The following is a 10,972-nucleotide window of genomic DNA, read 5'->3' as shown; positions in this document are numbered from 1 at the left end:
GGCTTGGTGCTTTCACAGCTTACCTGGGGAGTTGTTCCAGTGCCCAGCCATGCTCTGGGTGAAGAAGCTTTTTCTAACATCCAGCCTAAAGCTCCACTGATTCAGCTTCAGGCCAACCCCTCGGGTTCTGTCACTGGTCACTACAGAGAAGAGATCAGAGAAGAGTGCCTGCCCCTCCTCTTCCACTCAAGTGGAAGTTGTAACTGCAATGGGCTTTCCCCTCAGCCTCCCCTTCTCCAGGCTGAACAGCCCAAGTGACCTCAGATGCTCCTCATACGGCTTCCCCTCAAGGCCCTTCACCATCCTCGTGCCGCTCCTTTGGATGCTCTCTAACAGCTTATTGCCTTTCTTTAATATTGTGGCACCCAACACTGGGCACCGGAGACAAGGTGCAGCCACAGCAGAGCTGAGCAGGACAATCCCCTCCGCGGACTGGCTGGCGGTGCTCTGTTTCATCCCCGCTCCGCTGCCTCCCCTCCCCGGGGCCGGGCCCGCCCAGCCCGCGGCGCCTCATGAGGGAGCCCCGCGGGGTCCCCGCACCCTGCGGGGCCGGGGCTGGCTCCCGGAGCCCCTCAGCAGGGCTGTGTAAATGAGCTGTCCCCTCAGCCTGGTGCTTCGATGGCGCTCACAGTGCAGCGCTTCACAGCAGGACGCAGGGGTTCCACGCCGGCTTGCGGCGTGTGGAGGCTCGCACTTCCCCAGGGGGCTGCGCCACAGGAGCGTTCTGACCTTCCCGCTAAGGGTTGTTTTCGTGCGTGATGAATTTTTTGCGTATCAAATGATATGCAAGAGGGAATGGCTGGAAGCTGGATCACAGTAAGTTCTAGGAAGAACTTTCTAGTATATTCTAGGAAGAAAACTTCACTGTGAGGGTGGGGAGGGATGAGGCTCCGGCACAGGTTGCCCAGAGAGACTGGATGCCACATCTCTGTGTTCAAGGCCAGGCTGGATGGGGCTTTGAACAACTTGTTCTAGTGGGAGGCATCCCTGCCTGCAGGGGGTTGGACTGAGATGATGTTTAATGTCCCTTGCAAATCAACCCGTTCTATGTTCAGTTCGGGCCCTACGCAAGCACAGTGTTTTGTATTTGTAGCCAATATTGTAGTTTTGCAGTCATTTAATACAGATACACAGATCAGCAATCACACTGTGTTACACTGTCTCCGCTGTGCATCTGAGGTGTGAGGCTTTTAAAATTGTACCCCTTTTGCTACTGAATTTCTTTTTTATGCAGGGAGGGAAACTGATTTTGTAGCCTCCTGGTTAGAACATACAGCTGTGAAACTGGGAAGTCTGAAGTAGACAACAACTAGTAATGCTGCAACCATTAAGCATTAGGTGTTCTGGGGACTCAAGCAAAGGTGTTTAAGCTGTCTGTCCTAGAGATTTAGAGTCTCCTTTTCACTTTTGGCAGCTCATATGGCTTCTGAGGGACATCTGTGTATGCCTCAACTCCTCCCATGCATTGGACAGGGACCATGAGCAACTAATTCCCAGCTGAGGATTTTGCTCAGGATCAGCATGCAGTGTGACATCATCAAAGTACCATTCAGGGACCCATTACTTGGTCTCAGCTTTTCCTGAAGCTTCTAATATGTTGAGGTAATACTCTTGATATATGTTTGGGGTGAACTGTTTTGTAGGGCATGTTGAGATGCTGTTGTGAAATATATATCTCAAATGGAAAAGTAGATTTTTAGAAAAATTTGGAGTCTGTCTGTAGATGGCAGCAGAGAGGAATGATATTTATTCGGACCTCTAAATATGGTGACTGTGCATTTTATAATTTGTGCAACTGCAGCTGGTGGCTCTCCATTAATGCTGAAAATTTTGCACTTTACTGATGAATATAATTATTTTGATTTAAGGATCTTTTGGCATGACTGTTTACTTTGGAGGAAGAGTTGGAGCTTTTCTGAGCAGAGGGTGACTCTGCAGACAGGGCAACGCTGCATTTGATCAGTGCTGTGTATGTAATAAAAAGATCCTCAGCTGACGTAAGGATGTCATTGCTCCACTTGAAAATTTGCTCCAGAAAGCCTTTGCCTGGGGGATGTTGCTAGGAGCCTTGTGAAGAAATGTAGCATGTGAGGGAATATAAAAATCACTTGGGAAAAAGGAGATCAAAATGACAAATTAGGTAACTCTTAAGTTTCTCACCTAAGGACAGGATTCATAAATAACAGTGCATTTATTGTATAGTTTCTCAATAACTGTTGATGCTGTATTAGGCTGGTCATTAATGGGAGGGTTTTGATATAATGGCCATGTAGGGATGCCTGGTTTATGCAGTACAATAGTAGTAGGTATAGGAGGTGAGAACATAAAAGACCAACTGATATGTGGGTCAAATGGAAACTGTATTTCAGAGATCCTTTCATGAGCTGAGGTAGGGTAACGCTATCTGACAGAAAGATGGCTAATTCTGACAGCACCTTATAAATTTTGAAACAAACAGATCAAACGCTATTCTTAGTTTAGTGTGCATTAGGAGAGCTGCGTGATTTGAGCTTTTTGTTTCCATTCTTTATTTTACTTTCTGAAGTTGGTGCATAGTTCAATAAGAGTTACTTTATATAAAAAAGTAGGAGTTAAACATGTCCATCAAAATATCTGTAGCATGTTTTCCATGGGAAGCTTTTAAGATGACTGTGATCAAAGGAATGAGTTCTGAAAGCTGAAGTTAAACAATTATTGGATACTCTTTTTTGCTCCAAAATCCTGTCCAACAGCTTCACAGGAGTAGTCAAAATAACCCAAAAATAGTATTTTCTTTTATTTTTAATGTTTATATGGCAGTAGGAGGTGGGACGGGCAGGTGCATTATGATGACAGCCCACCTACTTTTTTCTTCAAATCAGTATCATTTCCTCTATACTTTGCCACCTACATCTATCCCTGGTGGAATCACGTCCAAAGTTGCACAGTAAAATGGGATAGAAGAATGTTTTCATTTGTAGTTAAGAACACAGATGTACTTTTTTTTCTTACACATGTATTTTGTGTGATGTGTACAGCAGCCCACATATCTCAGTAAAGCTTTCATGTAAATTCTATGTAAAAATCAGGTAATTCATAGAAAGTTTTTATTCTTTCTGCAATGTTAGGGCTCCAGGTTTGAGGTTTTTTGGTATTGTCTCCAATTAGCTTTTTTTGTCTGATTTCAAATTTTTCAGGGAATGGGGCTTTCCTTGGAAGTCTTTTCCTATTCTATTAGAGATCACTGCTTAAAAGGTGCTTTTGCATTTTCCTTTCTTGTAATGACATTTCTTTTAGTTACAGCTTTTTCTACTATTCTGACACTGTCTTTTTATTTCTGCTTAGATTTGCCGTGTGTTTGTAGATAATTAACTACTACAACTGTCATTAGTTAACAAAGTTTTATTCCAGCATAGGTAAAATACTTTCCTTCTTCACAGTTGCATTGATCTTCTTTGAATTTCTTCTACTGTTTTGAGGTAGAACTGAAGTCTTTGTTCGAGGTGGAGTCTGAGCTGCCAGCACTGTGGCAGTGCTCATCTTTAGAATCCTTTTCATCTCGCTCAGTTACTTGCTTATGCAGAACACTTCGGTATGAAGGTAAATCAGAGTGCAAACTCTATTACAAATATCTCTATTTTGGATTCCTTGGGTAGTGTGAAAGAATGCTGCAGCAGTAGGTGGAAATTGCAAGTCTGAATTGAGAGATGGGATAAATCAAATCTGCTAAATTGGGTCAATTTGTCCATCCAGGTTAGCATTCTGCAAAGGGAGGTAATTTGTAGGAGTAAGAGCCTCAACTCTTCTGTCACTTCTGTAACCCTGGTTTCCCTGAGTGTTGCTTCAACTAGTTTATCCCATTCTTCCAAAATGCCCTTTTTATTGCATCAGATAGAAGTTTTGGAAATTGTGAGCTGAAAGTTTTCAGAATCCTTTGTGATTTTTCTTTAGCCCGTCTGCTCTGTTTTATCATTTATGAGATACTGACTTCTGAGTTTGCTTGGCCCATGTTGCTGGACTCCAACATACTTTAATTCTTGTGAAAGCACATATGTGGACTTTTAATTTATTCTCATCACTTGCACACTGAGAAGGGTAGCAACATAAATATGCTGAAAGAACTGTTCTTTGATCTGTCCTTAAAACTCTTCCACATTGTCACATCTGCAAAACTTGGTGAGAATTCAGGTTATCGGTGTATTTCTACCACTGGTATAGTTTACTAGCAGTAAGTCTGCACTTTGTGCTGCCCCATATGTTTGCATCTCTCTGTTCTTTGTAGCAAGATGTCAGGTCTTTGGGAAAGTTGAAGATCAGCTTTTGAGGTGAGTGTCATGAAAAGATCATCCCTAGATTTGGGTTATTAGCTGCTCTGGAGTTTTACAGTAAGTATATTATTAGATATTTTACATAAAAATATAACATTGTAAGTGTTCTCCATAACATGTTTTTCCTCCTTGTTCTGAGAGTAATATATAATCCTCATTTAGTATACCATAGAAAGAATAATGTTTTGTTTTTATCTCTCTATGCATACCTGTCTCAGATCTGCCATCCTTTTTTCCTCTTCCCCTATTTTTTTGTAGTGAGCTAACACAATATTTCTCCAGTTTGAGAGCTTCATCTCAGACAAGGAGGGATAAGACTCAACAATGCAGGTGGATAATAGCAGAATCCTTAGATATCCAGCTGAGTTGTACAATCCGTACTGCTGACAGAAATTATCTTCTTTTTTTCAAGTATGGTATAAGAATGTTTATGCAAACCAGTGAAGATGATATTTTACTGAAGATGCTATTATATTAAAAGATTACTCAGTAGAAGACCACTTTAGTTTTTCACTTTTCTACTTGTCATTTTTACGGCAGTGTAAAATTAATATGAAATGCAAATACTCTCATTTATTTCAGTGCCAGTTTAGATATTGCAGGCCACTGATGATTTTCTCATAGGGCTAACAGATGTCATACATAATGTAAAGGGGTCCCAGGCTAAGGGAAGCCACTTGAGATACTTGAGCTTGTCTAAAATGCCACCAGACACCTCTCTGTAAGCAACCAGATTCCATTTGGGATGGAATGGAATCCATATGCGTGTATCATATCATGTGGAAAATGAACATGTTAGGTGATTAGCAGCATTTTATTCCTCTTGAATAATTTTTTTGTTATTAAGGTCAATTTTATGAAAACAGAATTCAGACAGGTATGATAATTTGTTCTGTTTGTTTTCCTGTCTGAGATAACTTCATCATCTTTAAAATGGCAGATGTCATGCTGAGAATTATGAGTTTAAGGACATAGACACTAGGACCAAATAAACTAAACCCCGATTTTGTATGAAGACTTAACGTCTTTAATAAGAAACATGCAAGGACATGATTCTGTCTGTATATATGTGTGTACACATGTATATGCAGAAAATATAGTAATAAATTCATATAATATCACTTAACCAATAACACTTATTGAATTACTCAGTACTTCTTCTGTCCTGTTGCTTTCTCCTAGAAGACTTGGGGGTTTTTGTGTGTTGCTGAGCCGACTGAAAGCTTTAAACAAAAGAAGTCTTGAACTTTGGCTGAGTATAAATACTGGTCTGATTGATTCTCACATGTAGTTTAACTTCAAAGTAAACCTCAGTAACTGTAGCTCAGAACACTGTCAGACACACTTGAAATCTAGATACAAGTTCTGCAGGTGTATTCTGTCTTTACTCTGTAGGCACATAAGCAGTCTCTAGTTAAAATGTTGCAAAAATGAGACTGATGTCTCTCCTGCTTTTGTTTTCCTTTCAGTGTTTTACAACTTCAATAATTAAACAGTTAACATGTTGTATACATCATGGGCAATATTCTGGCTCTGAACATTCATATTCTCTAAAAATAGAGGATGTCAGTCTTTTCTGCACAATTTTGTGAGCAGAATAAATAACCTTCTTCTCAAACTTCATTGTAATGAATATTCCAATAGATAATCTTAATACTTTTAGTGTGTAAATGCAAATATGAGACGTGTGGAACACATAAACACAAATTGTCATTTTATCTGTATTCTATTTTCACCTGAAGAAGGGTCGGATAAAATGGCAATATAAGTAGTATATTGATTTTGAATCAGAACTCTCACTTTTGGAAATAGGAAACAGGCTATAAAGCACTAGACCAAAGGACAATCAACATCTGGAAAATGTGTGAATTTGCTGTCCAACTCTTCTCTGAGAAGTCTGCAGAAAATGAGATGGCATCTACTCCTTTAGGAGTATCTAAAACTCCTGTTGCTTTCAGTAAAAATGTTTCTATGGCACTCAGGTTTACTTCAAGTGCAATGATGTACCAATTTTAACTTGTGCACAGTACTTAGAAATTAGAAGCACAAGAAATAATGACGACAATTTTCACTTTGAGATATGGGAGCAGGAATGGCTTCTACCTTAATTTGTTCATATCAGCTTATCAGACCAGCTCCATGTCTTCAGGGCTTTAGGATTAAAAACCTAATGTGGCACTAGGCATTCTTTCTTTTTTACCTGTCAGAGACAAATACCCACTTTTCAGGCACTGAACTAAAAGAATGCAGAATTAAAGTGTAATCAAAGTGTCATTGTACCTGACAAGTTAATGCATAAATTTCAACAGATTCAAAGATATATTACAAGTTTAAATGAAATCTAAAGTAGTCAAACAGGATAGTCCTGCAGTGACAGAAGTGTTTGTCATTATTTCAGTTGTTGATATTTGCAACTCTTTCACTGAAATCAAATGAAATAATGCCAGAACATTTGGTGCACTTAGATTATAGAACCTGACCTTCTCTCCTGCTGAGAAACAATATTTCATGTCAGAAGAACATAGTTAATTCTGCTGTGTGTTTGAATCCATTTTAAGCAGATTGTCAGTAGTACTCTTACAAACAGTAACATTCCTTCTTTACATCTCTGTAATTCAACAGTGTAACAATTGAACACGTGAGAATGAAAGGAAAAATCTGTTCTATGTAGAGTCCTGTCTTTTCTCATGTTTTAGGAGCTGGCAGTGGTTATGTTGATTTTTTAATTTAAGAAAAAATACATTGGAAGAATGCTGAAAAATATATAATAGCATTTAGTGTTTTCGGTATTATGACTTTCTACATGTTCTGGCTACCTGGCTGAAAATCTCCACTCAGAGTAGTAATATCACAAGTTCCAGTTGTTAAACCAATAGCAATATTCCTGGTAATATTTTTTCCTATTTTTAAATTTAAAAAATTGAAAGCTGTAAATCCTATTGAAGTGCTTTTCATAAACAGAATTAAATTTCGAGTAAGGGCTTGCCTCTTGCCTTAATGCCAGTGACACATAAGCTTAATGTATCTGCTGGCCTATTTTTGAAGGGAAGAGTCTCTAAGGGTAAGACACTGATGTGATAGCAGAGGTAAATGACTGCTGTGTTTACTGGAAGAATGACTTCTCCTTCAGAACAAGTGACTGGCAAAGCAGGAGAGCCCCATTAGTCAGTAAGATAACCATCCACAGATTTAAACCAGAGATTTGGAGCAAACAAAGGCATCATGCAGGTACATTAAATTTTAATTAACATTTTATATTTCAGTTCAGGCTTTGTTTATGCAGCCCTTAAGAGGAACATTTTATTTTTGCATATAATCAAAAGTCAGTGTGTATTTTGGGAGGGATTTTGCCTTGTTATGTACTAAACCTGCATTCTGCACTCTTTGAAGTGCTGTGCTATTTTTGTGTGAATAACCAGAGACTGCTGCATGGCTTTGGTGAGTGTGGCCCCTGTCCTGGGAGTTGCAGACTGACATGTGCTGTAAAACCAGATGTGTGCACAAAAGGAGAATACAGCTTGTCTTCTTTCACCTCAAATTCTTCACTCCACGTTGTACAGAATTAATTTGTCAGTGGGAGGGAAAGTTTGTCTTCTTCAAATTTATGGTGGACCTGTGGGGACTGAGCCACAGGACTGGGGATTTGAGCCTGGATTTATGCCAGCAGCAGGGAAAACCAGGAGGAGCATGACCTCCATTGTTAGCGTCCATTTTATGCTGAGTCTAAAGGAGAACTGGAGTGCAGTGCAAAATACCAGTTCCACACCAGAGAATCCAGTCTGGTATCTCTTAAAAGAGCTTCCATCCATAACAGGTATTAATGCAGCTAACATGTTGAGTTATACTGAGTAGCAGAGTTTAATTTATATTCAAAACTTAATACATTCAGCAAAATACCTATAATACAAATAATAATGCTTATTATTTTGAACATCCTAAAGTCAATCTTTCTAAGCAATACTCTATTAGTTGTTCTTTTATTTTTATCTACCGGCTGTCATTTTTGTTGTTGAACAAGGTTTTGTTGTTGAAAAGGTGACGCTCTGATTAAAAGGCTTAACTGCATTTACAAACAATGCAGGCTTTGATCTACTTCCAATGGTGCATTATTTAATTATCTTAAAATGCACTTGCCCTACATACTGCTTTATAAAATACTATTTCTCTCTCCTGACCTTGTTTCCTCATGCACTGACAGATTTTATGTTCTTAACTCTCTACACCAAACTGCAGACAATATCCTGGTTCCAGCTCATAACAGAGAGTATTGATGAATAAATAGTACTTATTTAGAGAGAACTTTAAAACCCTTCTGCTAACATTCACCTTTGTCAGCCTGCTTATAACACATGGAATTTGATGTTTTTCTCCAGACTTTTTAAAAAAAGACAGCTTTGTACAGCAGCACCGCAGACTTTGTAAGGGGCTTTTCCTGATGCTTACAAAGGTGTGTGTGATTATGGACAGAATGCACAATTGCATTCAACAGGGCAGTGTCAGACCATTCAAAAAACTCTCACAGTGTTGGGATATCTTTCAGTAACTGGTAGGGTGCAGGATACAATGAGCACAGATTCTGACCTGTACGGTCAAAATTACTTAGAGGAAAATTAGACTGAATGAAAAGTTGGCTCTTACTGAAGTCTGGAGCATTTACTGGCTCAGTTTACAAGAACAGGGTTTTCTGTCCATAATATTTTGTAATCAGAATTTGTAACTAGGTACACCAAAACTGTATAATATGCTGCAATCTTGCTGCATTTTCAAGGTAATCACTATTCTTTATAGAATTTGTGACCAAAGACAGAGTTCTGACCATTTACTCTGATGTCCTGTGTAAAATATCTCAGAAGTGGTTCTGTCATAATTCATTCTGTCTTCAGGCAGAAGGATGGACTAGACCTATATGACTAAGTCCACAGTCCACAGACCCTTGTGACATCCTAAACAAGAGATGGTGGCCCCATCATGTGTAAAGAACTCCAGTTACAAAACGCAAAATAAACATCATACAAATACATTTTTATGTGAGTTAACACCTGTATGTCATTGACTTTTGACAGGCTAAGGCAGGAATTTGGTCATATTATTATTATAATTTTTAATGAATATTTTAAATGAAGATGATACATATGGTAACATTTAAATTTGTAAACTTCAGTTGCCTAAATGCTAAATATTTATCACATGCATTCCCACCAAGAAAAAGAGTACAACATTTTCCACAGATTTTTCTTCCTTAAGCACTATCTGGTCCCTGGATATTAAAAAGGATTTGGAAAAAATGTACTAAATGAACTCTCTCTATTCCTTCCAAAACTTTCCAAACAACAGAAAAGAAAAAAAGGGAACATCTGAAAATACACACTTACAAACAGACTGTAGAAAGAACACAGTGTTCTAGCCAAGACTCTTATCTGAATTTTTGGGTTCCAGCTAAGGTGCTTCTTTGTGAGTAACTCCAGATAAATCACTTGATATCTTCATTTGTCCCTGGATACACACAAGATAGGAATCCTGTCCATCTCCTACAGTGTCTTACCAGTGTAGCAAGGCAGCATTTTGCCCAAGCAGTTGAAGATTCTTTATTGGACTATATTCTATATGTAAAATAATAATGACAAAAACACTCCATGCCAGAGTAGCAGGCAAATTTTTATTGAGTCCCTCTGTTAAGGTAATAAAGTTTGTGTTAATCTGTCAAATTGAGGAAGAACACCTTCCCTGATCAAAGAGTTTGGTGGAGCACATGGGAAAAGTCAGGAAAGTAGAACAGCCATGATTTGCACCAATGCACCAGTATTGCTCTGTAATCTTTGTATTATTTTTTTTGTTTTTATATATATATATATATTACTCTGTAATATATATATATATTATATATATAAACACCTGTAAATATATTTTTCTTCTATAGTGCTGCTAGCAAATTTACAGTTGAAGTTAGTTTTAAGTACTGTTCTTCATTCCACCATTATACTTGCTATATTAGAGGTTATTTACTCTTCCATGAGGTTTCAGGGGTGACCTAATTACAGCCTTCCTATACCTGAAGGGACCCTACAAGAAACATGGAGAAAGACTTTACAAGAATATGTAGTGACAGGACAAGGGGGAATAGCTTCAAACTGATAGAGTGTAGGTTTAGATTAGATACTAGGGGATGGATCTTTCCTGTGAGGGTAGCGAGGCACTGGAACACATTGCCCGGAGAAGCTGCGGCTGTCCCACCCCTGGAAATGTTCAAGGCCAGGTTGAATGAGGCTCTGAGCAACCTGGTTTAGTGAAAGGTGTACCTGCCCATGGCAGGGGGGTTGGAATGGGATGATCTTTAATGTCCCTTCCAACCTAAACCATTCTATGAAAAGCAGGACTATGGAAACGTCTTATAGCATTATTATAGTAGAAGAATATTCCAACTGTTATGAAAAATTGCAATGATGAGGTCACTCTTATGAAAAGGAAAAACAAATAAACAAAAACCTTCAAAACTGATTGAACCCATCAGTTACATTTTTTTGTCCCCAGCATAAAAAATCAACAGGGAAAGGTTAATCCCTTTGTAGCAATAGTGACAGTGAAATCGGCTGCCACATTGAAATGGCAATTGCAAAGGAATTAAGCCTTGTGGATTAGAATACTGCAAATTATGTTTGCAGGTTTCT

The 10,972-nt window shown here is 38.7% G+C and overlaps 1 protein-coding gene across 2 annotated transcripts in view; it reads left to right on the top strand.

Annotated features, from left to right (window-relative positions):
* The window catches only part of HECW2 (HECT, C2 and WW domain containing E3 ubiquitin protein ligase 2), a 180,213-nt gene that overhangs the window by 4,325 nt on the left and 164,916 nt on the right, over nucleotides 1-10,972 (top strand). Inside the window, exon 1 of one of the 2 annotated variants that reach the window (XM_069022050.1) lies at nucleotides 1,544-1,602. The exons of the other annotated variant lie outside the window; for it this stretch is intronic. The gene's annotated coding sequence lies outside the window, so the exon portion shown is untranslated. Of the gene's footprint in view, nucleotides 1-1,543; nucleotides 1,603-10,972 lie in introns of those variants that run through there. 2 annotated transcript variants of the gene reach the window in all.

Source organism: Aphelocoma coerulescens, chromosome 7, assembly GCF_041296385.1.
Source record: "Aphelocoma coerulescens isolate FSJ_1873_10779 chromosome 7, UR_Acoe_1.0, whole genome shotgun sequence".
NCBI classification, from domain to species: domain Eukaryota; kingdom Metazoa; phylum Chordata; class Aves; order Passeriformes; family Corvidae; genus Aphelocoma; species Aphelocoma coerulescens.
The sequence above is the reverse complement of the archived record's forward strand: the minus strand, read 5'-3'. Positions and strand labels throughout refer to the sequence as shown.